Source organism: Triticum dicoccoides, chromosome 1B, assembly GCF_002162155.2.
Source record: "Triticum dicoccoides isolate Atlit2015 ecotype Zavitan chromosome 1B, WEW_v2.0, whole genome shotgun sequence".
In the NCBI taxonomy this organism is placed as follows: domain Eukaryota; kingdom Viridiplantae; phylum Streptophyta; class Magnoliopsida; order Poales; family Poaceae; genus Triticum; species Triticum dicoccoides.
Window position 1 is genome coordinate 155,012,260 of NC_041381.1, and position 15,617 is coordinate 155,027,876.

Below are 15,617 nucleotides of genomic sequence, written 5' to 3' on the forward strand. Positions count from 1 at the left end.
GCCTTTCTTATCCCTCTCCTCCTAGGAGCTACGATGGGAGGTGAAGAGGGCAAAAGGAGCGCATGGGCAGAAGCCCAGCTTGACCTCGTTAGGTCCTGCGGGACGCAGCCTGACAAGATCGGGAGGACGAGGAAGAAGATGACGGACGTAAGGAGCGACTAGGCTATGCTCTGGTCGCCACAGCCATGACCAGAGGAACACGGCAGAAGGGACACCGATAGGGAAGGCGAAGCAGGAGTCCACAAGGAAGCCTATTGGGGTCCAGCTGGAGAAGATGGAGGCACCTACTATCGGTGTCAAAACCGGCGGATCTCGGGTAGGGGGTCCCGATCTGTGCGTCTTAGGCTGATGGTAATAGGAAGCAAGGGACACAATGTTTACCCAGGTTTGGGCCCTCTCGATGGAGGTAAAACCCTACTTCCTGCTTGATTATTATTGAAGATATGTGGAATACAAGAGTAGATCTACCACTAGATCGTAGAGGCTAAACCTTAAGAGCTAACCTATGATGGTATGATTATAATTGTGATCGGCCTTCTAAGGACCATCCTGTCCGGTTTATATAGACACCGGAGAGCTAGGGTTTACATGGAGTCGGTTACAAGGAAGGAAACATAATATCCGGATTGCTAAGCTTGTCTTCCACGCAAAGGAGAGTCCCATCTGGACACGAGCCGAAGTCTTGAGTCTTGTATCTTGACGCTTCTATAGTCCGGACGATGTATATAGTCCGGCTGTCCGGATACCCCCTTATCCAGGACTCCCTCAGTAGCCCCTGAACCAGGCTTCAATGATGATGAGTCCGGCGCACAGTCTTGTCTTCGGCATTGCAAGGCGAGTTCCTCCTCCGAATACTCCAAGGTTATTATTGAACACATAGACCGTGTCCGGATATGCAAAATGATCTTCACATACCACCGTAGAGAGAACGATACTCTAGCTGACAACTTTTAGACGACGTGACATGCCATTAGGGCCAGGTCATTACTCGAACCATTTTCCACAACTAGCCACAACACGTATTGCGAGGCGGTTTCCTTGACATGTCCTGTCAAAGCAGAGATCATGTCCCCTTATCGCGGGATTCTCATCAATACGGGTATGGGTAATCCCCCTGTGCCATCAATCGTGGCGCTTGGGAAGTAAGCGATTCTCAACAGGCTAGTGGGGAGGCGCACCGCTTTCGTCGCCTCTATAAAGGGATACGAGTTCCTCATTTTTACCCATGCCTTCTTCCCCCCATCGCATACTCTTGCCCCCTCGAGCTCCAGCGCCCTAGTCCAGGTCTTCTCCGCACAGTTAGTCATGTCCGGAGCAGGAGGCAAGTGGGTGGTTTCCACCGCGACGGAGAGGAAGATCATGAATCTCCGGGCGGCCGGATACTTAGCCGTAGACATAGCGCACCGCCCAGATGCGGGGCAGGTCATTCCAACTCCAGGACCCCACGAGAGGGTCGTGTTCCTTGCCCACTTCGTTCGTGGACTGGGGTTTCCACTCCACCCCTTCGTCCGCGGGCTTATGTTCTACTACGGGCTAGACTTCCATGATCTAGCTCTGAACTTCGTCCTCAACATCTCGGCGTTCATCGTCTTGTGCGAGGCTTTCCTCCGCATCAAGTCTCATTTCGGCTTGTGGCTCCAAACCTTCTGCGTGAAGCCGAAGATTGTGAGCGGCCAGCAAGCGGAGTGCGGAGGAGCCATGGTGGGTAAAATGCCTAATGTCACCTGGCCTGAAGGCTCCTTTGCGGAAACCGTGAAAGGGTGGCAATCGGGGTGGTTCTATATCACTGAGCCACGCGATGCCAACTGGGCGCCGACCCACGAGTTCCGATCTAGACCCCCTATGAGGCTCACCTCCTGGGAACAGAAGGGCCTGCTATGGGGAGAATCTGTAGAGCTGACCGGACTCATCACCTGCGTCAAAGGCATGAAGGACAAGAACATCAAGCTTGTCAACGTGATCCAAGTCATGCTCAGTCGCCTGATACTGCCGTGCCAAAGGCGGGCATTCAATTTGTGGGAATTTGTCCCGGCCGAACACCGGACGCTCCAGAGGCTCTACGGCATGAAGCATAAGAATGCATGGAAGGTGTTGTTCAAGGCCATCGAGGTACCTCCTCTCATAACCGAGGACCGCGGGCTCCACGCTGCACGACAACCTACCCAGGTAAGTTCTCAGGCCACCACCGGGTCCGGTTCTTCCTAATGTACTCATGGGGGAATTCCTAAGTGATTGTGTACATTTGTTTCAGGAGTATGTGGAGACAGCGGAGCGGATCGATAGTCCGGCTCCGTTGTCGGAAAGCCCAGCCAGTGATCTTCTGACGAAGATGCTGGTCCCGTTGCCCTACAAGGGGCCGGAGAAGAAGGCCTATAAGAAGGCCCCGGGGAGCTGAAAGGGTCTCCGAAGTAAAGCTGCGCAAGCCTCGTCCGAAGATGACGAGGCGCACTCCTCCCCCGAAGGGGAAGAAGAAGAAGAAGAGGAGGAGGCCGCCCTATCCGGAAAGGATGGGGGGCCTGAGATGGTGAACCAGGGGGCCAGGAGAGGCCTCCGGCGTAAGGCCGTCATACCCTTGTCGTCTGACGATGATGAGGCAGATTCCTCCCATGGAGGCAGGGAGGAACAAGGAGAAACACCACCTCCCCATATCGGGGGAGGGAAGAAGAGGAAGGCCGCCCCAATGGGGGAGACTGGGACGACCAAGAAGGGAAAGGCGTCCCTTCCGGACCACTCCACCACCGCTGCCGATAGCGAGGAAGGGTGGCTGCCTAGGAAGAAGCCCCTTGTGCGATCGTAAGTATCTGCACTCAATCGTAATTTTTGCTTCATAATTTTGTTTATAATGCCGAACTTGTATGCAGTCCAGCCAGGGCCCATCCGGGAGTGTCGTCTTCGGACGGGTCCTTGAGTGAGTCAGCAATTAACTCACTCCCGACGGCCACGTCTCCTCGTCCTGGGGACGGCACGGAGGTGTTGTCCTGAAGGCTCCCGATGATGACAGAGGTGGCCCTGGAGGCGCCTCAAGGCGGTGTCCCAGGCGTCGGACTCGCGGGGTTCAAGGTCCCCGCGGATCGTGTCGATGAGAGCCATGGCAAGCCGGGCTCTGAGCCGAACACTATTCCGGAGCCTTCAGTGGTTCCGGACTTAGGCGGGCAGCCCCTTGCTATGGAGGGAGGGTCGTCTATATCAAGGACTTATGCTGCGCCCAAGCGCCAGATTGTCTGCTGGAAGCGCTTCGAGGCGCTTCCCTAGATGAAGAGCACCGTACTCTCATGAGTGCGGTGATTCAGAAGGTTTCATCTGCCAAGAGCGGACTAACCGAAGCCTGCACCAGCCTCCTAACAGGCTTTGAGGTAAGCAGTAAAAATGTGTAAAATCACCACCCGATAGGTAGTAGCCCCTGATACTCTGTTTGGTGTTCAGAAAGAAAAACCAAACGGAGGGTCAATTATAACCCGCAGGAATCTAACAATAAGTGTTGAATGTAAATAAACAGGCTGTGCTGCTGGCCACTGCTACTCGCACGGCCGAAATCGCCAGCCTGATGCAGGATTTAGAGCGAGCAGAGGGAGAGCTCGGCCTCACGAGGAGGCAGCTCGAAGAGAACAAAGGTGAATGATTTCCCTTTCTCATATAATAAATAACAAATAAAATTTGATTATGCTAACGACGAGACGTCGTGATGTGGTAACAGAGGCTGCCACCGAAGTGGCGTCTCTCAAGAAGGCGCTGTCCGAGGCCGAACGCAAAGAGGCCTTGGAACTCAAGGAGCGCAAAAAGCAAGAGGCCCGAGTGGGCGAGGTACAAGAAGAGCTCCAGGAGCTCGGCAAGAAGCTCGAGTCTGCGGAGCAGGAGCTTAAAGCAAAAGAGGCCGAGCTTGCGAAGGCCCTTACAAATACAAAAGACACCAAGGCCGAAGCCAAGAGGGCTCAGCGAGAGATCCAGGAGGCCAAGAAAATAGCGGCGGGTAAGAAATTTTTTATGCAAAGCAAACATGTGGAGGAGGCGTTTCTTTTACTTACTCGAATCCGGAGCTCTCCAGGGGCATTCGCAGACCAGCCATGCAGCGTGTCAGATGCCGCTGAGTTCTACCGTGCCCAAGAGGTGAGCTCAACGGAGAAGTTGTTCTGGTCCCAGTATACTGGGGCCGAACACGCAACGCCTCTGAGTGATCAACTGAAGCAGTTGGTCAAAATCCACAAGGCAGCCGAAGTGGCTATGAAGGATCTCATAGTCCGGATATGGCCTGGCGAGCTTCTGCCCACAAGCTACTTCGGCCTGATCAAGCGGATGGTGGATTCCTGTCCGCGACTGGAAGTCATCAAGCGATCCGTTTGTATTGAGGGTGCCCGCTGGGCCCTTGCCCGCACCAAGGTGCATTGGGGCAAGCTGGTGAAGGACGGGCCGCCGGAGGGCAAGCCGCATCGCGTCCCCGAGAAGTACTATGATGGTGTCATGAAGGGTGCTTGCCTCGTGGCCGATGAATGTACCAAAGACATAATTTTTGAATGAAGTCACTTCTTCATGTTTGTAATATAAAGACGAAGTTACTTGCGCTATGTAGCGCTTTTGTGATTTAAAATATTACCTTATGTGCGACTATTTATCAAATTCTGAAAGTAGGCCAGTCGTCGGCTTCCGCCCCCGTGTAACTAGTACTAGGGTGTTCGTGGAAAACCCGGACACTCTTTATCCAAATGTTTGGTCCCTTAAGGAGGTGTCCAGCGCAGCGAACCAGGCAATCGGACTATACAACTTTATAACCTTCACTTAGCCATAGAAGTATATGATTTTAAATTTCAGCGAAGCCCCTAGAGTCTGGAAGGCCGAATTGGGGCGCTATACACGCCTATATCGGACAAAGCCGAATTAACGCCTAAAGCAGAAAAAATCTTTAAGGATTTTAAGACCTCTCGAACAGCGACCAGTCTCTCACCACATCACGTGGGACAGTTTTGTGCTTTCTCTACTGAGGTGTTTGTCTGGCAGAACCAGGGCACAATCGCAGTAGTTCTCCCTGCGGTATCTGAGCCGAATTAACGGAACATATGGCACCAAAGCAAGGGAGCCGGGCTATCCCAACCGTAACCTAGACATGATTCGGAGCTGATGCATATAATGCTATAAGTTCGGGGTGCCACACTGTTGAAAGTGTTCGTACTTTACTTGCCGTATTATAGGGTACCATAAGGAGCCCCTGGCAAACTACACGTACCAAAGTGTACGGATGCAAAATTAAATAGACATTTATAAAAAATGCTCAAGTAAAAATAAGTAAGCTGACGCTATATGTGGTCTCCCATTGATGAATAATACGTTTAAGCGTATGTTTACAATGTGTGCATTAAGCAGAGATAAAATAGGATGATTTGACATATCCTATCTAGGGGCAGACTACGTACAGATAGATGAAGCAGGAAAAATGATCGTAAATAGATTTCACCTGGGTGTTTCCTGTTATGCCCAAAGCCTGTTGCCTCCTGGGTTTCCTCTCCTATGTAAGTCCGACAATCCGGATATTCTGGAGAGGCTGCACTAAAGCAATGTCCTTAAAGGTGAATGGAAAGGTTATGAAGTGATACCATACTGTTAACTGAGCCCTTGATACGCCTCCGCCTGTGCCCATGGTATTTTGAGTGCGTAATTGTGTACGTGTGGCACGAATGCTGCTTTGATGGGATTTCAGCAGAGGTCGGACTGCTAGTCCTGCTCTTGTCATGCCTGCTGATCTTGCTGCGGGGTGTTCCACCCTCGCTTGATGGGGCTTGAAAATGTCGTCGCCGGATTGGTGGTTTACCGGAGGAGGCCGCATTGTACTTCTGCCGCAAGGGCCGTAGTATGTTCTTCTGTACGGAGAGAGCGGTCCATGTTCCCGTTGACTGTTATGACCCCGTGCGGGCCTGGCATCTTGAGCTTGAGGTATGCATAGTGTGGTACCGCATTGAATCTAGCAAATGCGGTTCGTCCGAGCAGGGCATGGTAACCACTGCGGAAGGGACGATATCGAAGATTAGCTCTTCGCTTCGGAAATTATCCGGAGATCCGAAGACCACTTCCAATGTTATAGAGCCCGTGCAACGGGCTTCTACTCCAGGAATGACACCTTTAAAGGTGGTTTTGGTGGGCTTGATCCTTGAAGGATCGATGCCCATCTTCCGCACTGTGTCCTGATAAAGCAGGTTCAGGTTGTTGCCTCCGTCCATAAGGACTCTTGTGAGGTGAAATCCATCTATAATTGGGTCTAAAACCAATGCGGCTGAGCCGCCATGACGGATGCTAGTAGGATGATCCCTACGATCAATGGTGATCGGGCAAGCTGACCATGGGTTTAATTTGGGGACGACCGGCTCATCGCATATACGTCCCGCAGTGCTCGCTTCCGTTCCCGCTTGGGGATGTGGGTGGCGTAGATCATGCTGACCGTTTTCACCTGGGGGGAATTTCTTCTGGCCCCCCATGTTCGGACGCTGGGGCTCATCGTCATCGTTGCTGTGTAGCCCCTTGTCCTTGTTTTCGGCGTTTATTTTGCCGGCCTGTTTAAAGACCCGGCAGTCTTTGTTGGTGTGGTTGGCTGGCTTGTCCGGGGTGCCATGAATTTGGCACGAGCGCTCTAGTATACGGTCCAGACTGGACGGTCCTTGATTGTTGCGCTTGAATGGCTTCTTCCGCTGATCGGATTTCGATCCGCTGAATCCGGCATTGACTGCCGTATCCTCGGTGATGTCGCCGTTGTTCTGTCGCTTGTGTCTGTTGCACCGTGGCTTGCCATTATTGTCCCGGACATCGGAAGTTCCAGAATGTGGCGTAGTGCTACTACGAGCCAACCAGCTGTCTTCGCCCGCGCAAAAGCGGGTCATTAGTGTCGTAAGAGCTGCCATGGACTTGGGTTTCTCCTGGCCGAGGTGTCTGGCGAGCCACTCGTCACGGATATTATGCTTGAAAGCCGCCAGGGCTTCGGCGTCCGGACAGTCGACTATTTGGTTCTTTTAGTTAGGAACCGGGTCCAGAATTTCCTGGCCGATTCTCCGGGCTGTTGAGTTATGTGGCTCAAGTCATCGGCATCCGGAGGTTGCACATATGTGCCCTGGAAGTTGTCAAGGAATGCGTCTTCCAGGTTTTCCCAGCTGCCAATGGAATTTGCGGGCAGGCTGTTTAGCCAGTGCCGGGCAGGTCCTTTGAGCTTAAGGGGAAGATACTTGATGGCATGTAGATCATCTCCACGGGCCATGTGAATGTGGAGGAGCAAATCCTCGATCCATACCACGGGGTCTGTGGTGCCATCGTATGATTCGATGTTTACGGGTTTAAACCCTTCTGGGAATTCATGATCCATCACTTCATCAGTGAAGCATAGAGGGTGTGCGGCGCCTCTGTGTCGGGCTATGTCACGGTGCAGTCCGGCTGCGTCTGACTGGTTGTATTCGGCCTGGCCAGATTTGCTGTTAGTGTATCCGGTATGACGGTCATCGTCATGTGCTTCGGCGCGCCCCCGTGATCCGTAGATCGATCTTGGTTGTCCTGTGGCGTTATCCAGTTTATCGCGCAGGTCCTGAGTGTTGCCCCGGGCCGTAGTAAACCGGCGCGGGGGTACAAGCTGGTATTTCGGCTGATATGTCGTTTTGTCCCGACCTCGAGGCGGTCGGTTAGCCGTGGGGTGCTCGAGTCCGTATTCCTTGGCTGCCAGGACTTCTGTCCATCTGTCTGTGAGCAGATCTTGATCAGCTTGAAGCTGCTGCTGCTTCTTCTTTAGGCTTCTCGCAGTGGCAATAAGCCGGTGCTTGAAGCGCTCCTGCTCTGCGGGGTCTTCGGGTACGCCGAACTCGTCGTCGCTGAGGCTAATCTCATCTTCGGAGAGGGGCATGTAGTTGTCCTCCTCCGGATACCCGTCCGTCGCCTGTTCGTCTGGGCTGTCATGCCCGTTTTCCTGTTCGGCCTGCTTAAAGGCGGGCTGTTTGGGGTTGTATTCATCGTCGGCACCGTCCGGATTATTATCGTCTCTGGCGCCGGTATTGCCTTGGCGGGGCTTGGAGCGGCGCCGGCGACGCCCATGCTTTGCTTTCTTTTTGGAGGGGTTATCCTCCGTTGCCTCCTCGCCATTCGTTTCTTTTGGAGTGTCCACCATATATATATATATATCATATGAAGAGGTGGCTGTCCATCGCCCTCTGAGCGGTGGCTCCTGAGTATCTCCTGCATCATCATCCATACCGTCGATGTCTTCGAAGTCAAAGTCAAGCACATCGGTTAAATCATCGATCGTGGCGACAAAGTGGGTGGTGGGTGGGCAGCGAATTCCTTTGTCGCCCGCTTCCCACTCTAGCCAGACATAGTTCGGCCCAGAGTCTCCTAACAAAGAGAGACATTTCAATGAGTTCAGCATGTCGCCAAAGGGTGAGTGCTGAAAGATATCCGCAGCGGTAAACTCCATTACCGGAGCCCAACCTGACTCGACTGGCTCGAGAGTGAGCGGACCAGGACCAACAGCCGGATATTAGTCCGGGGGTCTGGGGTTACAGGCCTCCACAGAGGTGGGACCCGCGTTCGGCTCCACTGCCGATAAGTGTGCAGCCTGCGGAGCGGGGTCTAGCCCTCCGTCCACAGGCACCGCAACCTGTCCTGGATTTAGATCCGAGGCTGCTTCGGGGATAATGTCCCAGACAATGTCCAATAGCAGGTCTAGGCCGTGCTCGTCGTGGCTGTCCGGCACTCCTGGCGCAGGCTCGAATCCGTCGAAGATCAAGTCTCCGCGGATATCTGCCGTGTAGTTCAAGTTTCCGAACCTGATCTGGTGGCCAGGGGCGAAGCTGTCGATCTGCTCCAACTGGCCAAGTGAATTGGCCCGCAGTGCGAAGCCGCCGAACACAAAGATCTATCCAGGGAGAATCGTCTCACCTTGGACCGTGTTGTTGACGATTGAAGACGCCATCAAGCCTCGAAGCGACGACACAGAGGAACTCTCAATGAAAGCACCAATATCGGTGTCAAAACCGGCGGATCTCGGGTAGGGGGTCCCGATCTGTGCGTCTTAGGCTGATGGTAACAGGAAGCAAGGGATACAATGTTTACCCAGGTTCGGGCCCTCTCGATGGAGGTAAAACCCTACTTCCTGCTTGATTAATATTGAAGATATGTGGAATACAAGAGTAGATCTACCACGAGATCGTAGAGGCTAAACCCTAAGAGCTAGCCTATGATGGTATGATTGTAATTGTGATCGGCCTTCTAAGGACCATCCTCTCCGGTTTATATAGACACTGGAGAGCTAGGGTTTACATGGAGTCGGTTACAAGGAAGGAAACATAATATCCAGATTGCTAAGCTTGTCTTCCACACAAAGGAGAGTCCCATCCGGACATGAGCCGAAGTCTTGAGTCTTGTATCTTGACGCTTCTATAGTCCGGAAGATGTATATAGTCCGGCTGTCTGGATACCCCCTTATCCAGGACTCCCTCACCTACACCTGCCCCCCCGACAAATCTCTCTGCCGAAAGAAGACCCAGGTGCATATGATGGTGATGTCAGCACCTATCTAACGGTGACGGTGCGATCGATGTTCAGCCAGACTCGCCATTTTCGTCCTCTCCATCGGTGTCCTCCTCGTTGCTATCGCTCGAGGAGGAGCTTTCGGTGTTGGTCAAGCTCTCCACGCAGCACCCTAAACAAAGACCCGAGCGCCCGAAGACCTTGATGGAGAGATGATTGGCCTCCATCAGCTTGAAGTGAAGAACGTGCCGCTCCGCTAAGTTGTGGGCACGTGCAAAAGTTTTCCTGCCGTGCAAGAGGAGCATAACATGAGGTGTGGGGAACTCAGTGTTCACCCACATGTTACCATTATAGCAACCTCTCATGTGCAACCTCAACCCCGGCGGCTGGTCAACTCCATCACCCTTGCAAATGGCCTGGGAAGCCGAAGGCGACCGCGTGGGGGCTCACGCAGCCTGACAATGAATTCCAACATTGTGTCTGTTGGAAATATGCCCTAGAGGCAATAATAAAATGGTTATTATGATAATTGTTTAGTGTTCATGATAATTGTCTAGTGTTCATGCTATAATTGTGTTATCCAGAAATCGTAATACATGTGTGAATATATAGACCACAACATGTCCCTAGTTAGCCTCTAGTTGACTAGCTCGTTGATCAATGGATGGTTACAGTTTCCTAACCATGGACATTGGATGTCATTGATAACGGGATCACATCATTGGGAGAATGATGTGATGGACAAGACCCAATCCTAAGCATAGCACAAGATCGTGTAGTTCGTTTGCTAGAGCTTTTCTAATGTCAAGTATCATTTCCTTAGACCATGAGATCGTGTAGCTCCCGGATATCGTAGGAATGCTTTGGGTGTACCAAACGTCACAACGTAACTCGGTGACTATAAAGGTATACTACAGGTATCTCCGAAAGTGTTTGTTGGGTTGACACGGATCGAGACTGGGATTTGTCACTCCGTATGACGGAGAGGTATCTCTGGGCCCACTCGGTAATGCATCATCATAATGAGCTCAATGTGACCAAGTGGTTGGTCACGGGATCATGCATTACGGTACGAGTAAAGTGACTTGCCGGTAACGAGATTGAACGAGGTATTGGGATACCGACGATCGAATCTCGGGCAAGTAACATACCGATTGACAAAGGGAATTGTATACGAGATTGCTTGAATCCTTGACATCATGGTTCATCCGATGAGATCATCATGGAACATGTGGGAGCCAACATGGGTATCCAGACCCCGCTGTTGGTTATTGGTTGGAGAGCTGTCTCAGTCATGTCTGCATGATTCCCGAACCCGTAGGGTCTACACACTTAAGGTTCGGTGATGCTAGGGTTATTAGGAAGACTTGTAAGTGATTACCGAATGTTGCTCGGAGTCTCGGATGAGATCCCGGACGTCACGAGGAGTTCCAGAATGGTCCAAAGGTGAAGATTTATATATGGGAAGTTGTCATACGGTTACCGGAAAAGTTCGGGGGCTTATCGGTATTGTACCGGGGCCACCGGAGGGGTTCCAGGGGTCCACTGGGAGGGGCCACCTCTCTCGGAGGGCCTCATGGGCCGTAATGGGCAGGAAACCAGCCCTAGAGGGCTGGGCGCATCCCCCCTTGGGCCCATGCGCCTAGGGTTGGGGGGAGAACCCTAGAGGGGGCGCCCCCTTGCTTGGGGGGCAAGCCCCCTCCCCTTGGCCGCCGCCCCCCCCTCTAGATCTCATCTAGAGGGGGCCAGCCCCCTTCCCCCTTCCCCTATAAATAGAGGGGCGAGGGGAGGGCTACACACCACCTCCAAGGCGCAGCCCCTCCCATCCCCAACACCTCTCCTCCTCCGTTAAGAGCTTGGCGAAGCCCTGCCGGAGTACTGCCTCTCCATCACCACCACGCCGTTGTGCTGCTTCTGGAGCTCTCTTCCTCAACCTCTCCCTCCTCCTTGCTGGATCAAGGCGCGGGAGACATCTCCGCTCCGTACGTGTGTTGAACGCGGAGGTGCCATCCGTTCGGCGCTAGGATCTTCGGTGATTTGGATCACGACGAGTACGGCTCCATCAACCCCGTTCTCTTGAACGCTTCCGCTCGCGATCTACAAGGGTATGTAGATGCACTCCTATTTCTCTCATTGCTAGATGACTCCATAGATTGATCTTGGTGATGCGTAGAGATTTTTTATTTTCTGCAACGATCCCCAATAGCCAACCAACCGACTGGACTCACCACATCTCGACTCAATCTACGTATCACGCAAGTGGTAGCGACAGGCACTGTTCATCCAGAGGCAAGCCAAACGGCTAGCTACGTCTTGCATGGGGATTTGGTCGGCTTCAGTAAGCAGCAGCAGCGATCGATCGGGTTCGGTTAGCAGTGAAGGAGTCGATTGGGTTCATATAGCAGCGAAGGGATCGATCGATCGGCTTCAGTATGTAGTTCTAGCAGTGCAATCGCTCGGGTTCAATAAGCAAACGCCTCTCGCTTGGGTTTAGTTATAGGGACACAACTCACACCACGCGCATGTACGAGAGAGAAACACGCAAACCACACTGCATCGCTCGGCCCCGACCACCCACCATAATCGGGAACTCCGTGATAATTTCCTCGCCCTCACTTCTACCATGATTTTTTATGTCATGGATGGCCCAAAGAATTTCATGCAGGTGTATCCCCAGCCCTCGCAGGATGAAAAGCCCATTTTCTGTTATGATTTGTGTCATAGAAGTAGGATCCCACCACATCTATGATGATACGTTCGGGTCATAATGTCACGGATGTGTCTTTTTTTGTAGTGTTAAGTTATTGATGCCATAGCCAGCACTCTGAAGCTTTTGCTAGTAGACATGTGGTCGATTGAGGACCTAGAGGGAAATCTACAATGTACAAATCACCTCTCCTAAAGCTTCGAAGACCTTGGACTTGTCAGATGCCAATAGCATGATGCATCTATATTTGCCAAAGATGACAATCATATCCTAGGGACTCGAAAAGCATCACTTTTTCCACGTGTCATCCTTAGAGATAGCAACCTTACCTAGACCCAATACCTTACTTTTTCCTTTGTCAGTGTAGGTGATATGCTTCAGATGAGATGGAGTAAGGGGAGCATTGGTGAGGAGATTCCTGTCACCAGTCATGTGATTTGTGCAGCCACTATCCAGAACCCATTCAGTAGCTTCTGGAGTATCATCATTTAGAAGCATTAGTCTCACTTACAAATTCATATACTTTAGTTTGAAGAATATGATGATCAATTTCTTTAGTGAATTTTATCAATAAGCATAGTAACTAGCAGCATGGGGATGTGTTAAATGACGAATTCATTTCAGCATGATTAGCTTGCATCCCAACAAGCATTATGTCAGGTCTTTAACAAATTCATCACATAGTTATTGCGTCTGAAGCCCTGACTCTGCAGAAGAGATTAATTCTTCTTCTTAACCACCCACATCTAAATGGGTGGCTGAGTAGCAATGTAACACAAAGCATTGATAAAGAACTTACGCATCGAAGAATATGCATTTCTGTTCATAGGAGGAGTATAGTACTCATAAGAATATATAGAGAAATTCTTAGGAGTTTTGTGCACATAGTGATTTCAAGAATAATGCACATATTCATCAGATTGCTGACTATTTCCCTGCAAAGAAGTGTTAATACGAGCATGAGTTGGTCTGCGTCCATTTGACGACTTTGGTCCAGGTGAAGAATTTGTCCTAGGGTTGTTCCTTTTCTTCGGTGGTGTCATGATGACATTCACCTGAAGATTTTGAAGAACACTTTTGGGCACCCAGATTTTCTTCACAAGGGAACCATTCCTGCAGTTAGTACCAACCAACCTAGCAAATACTTCATCATTCTGATTTTTGAATAGTTTATAGATGGAGTCAAATGACTCATCAGAAGAATGTGGAGTTTCACAATTGTAGCCAGATAGAGTGGATGGATCAACTGGAGGTCATTTTTCAGCAACCCATGTGGTTTTGGGATACTGCTCAGGTTTCCAATAGGATCCATCTGCGTTCAACTTTCTCTCAAAAGCAATACCCTCTTTCCTAGGGTTCCTATTCAGAATCTACTTCTTGAGCACATCACAAAGGGTTTGGTGCCCTTTGAGTATTCTGTACATGCCTGTGACGTACAATTACTTTAGACCTGCATTTTCGTCAGTAACACTTGTGGTCTCCTCAGATGGGGAAATTGAAACCACAGAGACATTTGAAGATATAGCAACAGTTGAAGCATTTGAACATTCACCTCAAGAATTTGCATTATCACGTTCAATGAATTTTAAGCATGGAGCAACAAATTCTTCCTGAGCGGTGCTGATGTGTTAAGCGGGTAATGAATCATTGTCTTTCTGAAGATCATCATGAGACACTCTTAGCTTCTCGAGTTCTTGCTTCCTTTGAAGAAATTCATAGGGCGGCTTCTCATGTGCGGCTGAGAGGGCCACTTGACGACTTTCAAGTTTGTCATACTATGACTTTAGGCGTATGAGGTCTTCAGACAAACCTTGACTGTGATTTGTTTCCTCATCTAACAGATCATCACTTTTGTCTAGCAATTTTGCATCTTTCCATAACAATTTGTTGTTTAGTTACAATTTTAGCCAGTTTTTATAGCTAGGCTTTCCTTCACATTCAGAGTCATCATCACTTGAAGTACTAATGTAAGCTTCTCATGAGGTTACCTTGGCACCTCTTGCCATGAAGCAATAGGTTGGAGTGTAGTCATCAGCATAGTCTTCAATGTTGGTGGAGTCATCCTTTTCTTCATGAAAGCATGAGCTTTACTGGAGGTGCTTTTCTTCTTTGATGATGACTTTGATGAAGACATCGAGGACTTCTTCTTTTTGTCATCAGAGTCGTCGTCCTTGCTAGACTTCTTCTTCCTTGACCCTTTTTCTAGAGGGGGCAGTCAGCAATGTAATGGCCTGGTTTCTTGAGTTTGTGGCAAGTTCACTTGTCGTAGTCTCAAGCAGAAGCTTCTCCATTGTTCTCTTTGTCATACTTTGAAGACTTTCCAAAGTAGTTCCTCTTGGAAAACTTTTGGAACTTCCTCACAAGCATATAGCCAGTTCTCTGCCAATTTCCTCGACATCACCATTACTACATTCAGACTCTTCTTCTTCAGATGAAGAAATTGCCTTGCTTTAGCTTTTGCCTTCAGAGCGTGAGGTCGTCCATAGCTGGGACCATATATCTCTCCCTTCTCATCTTGCTGAAATTCATGAGTATTGAGCCTCTCAAGAATAGCAGCTGGATCAAGTGACTTATAATCAGGATGCTCTTGAATCATCAAGGCCAAGGTATCAAAGGAGCTGTCAAGAGACATCAGCAATTTCTTCACCACCTTGTTGTCGTGGGAGAACACGATCACCTATGGGGCCACTGGCCCCTTTGTGGTTCGGCAAGGGGGAGATCACGTTGCACAAAGAGCGGAGACCATGATGCAACATGACGATGGGACTCAGGTGGTTTTTACCCAGGTTTAGGACGCTAGGAAGCATAAAACCCTACTCCTGCTTTGGTGGATTGAATGGAGGAACACAATGAACACACAATGCTCAAAGCCGGCAAGGTGGCCTCGGGGAGAGACACTACGCGCGTACAAGTGTGCAAGGGTCTGGATCCCTGTCTAGGTAGCCTTGGACCTCCTTTTATAGCTCAAGGGGTAACCACAATGTCAAAACAGTCATTATCCGGTGATTAGATAGCTAACTGTGCTATCATACCTAACTCTGCCAGTTAGGACAAAGTGCATTAAATGCACTACTAGGTGTCATGCTGAGGGTGAAACCCGGCAAGCCTACCATGCCGCTTAATCATCTTCTGCTTATCATCTTGACATGCCTCTGGATGGGTGTCAAATGGGTATGATCTATCTTCTAAGAAGCTGCCACATACTTAGTGGAAGCCACTTAGCCACCTCAGGGGTCGACACCGCACCGATAAGTGACTTGCGTAGCTACGCGGTAGAGCAGTGGTGCCTTGGCGGGATTTTTGGTCTTGGCGACCCCACCAGGCCTGCCAGGGTTATCCTAGATTTCCTTCTGTGGCGGTCTCAACCTGATCGAGCTCTCCTGCTCGGCAAGGGAGGCCTTCCCAAGGTGTTATCTTGTTGTATTGA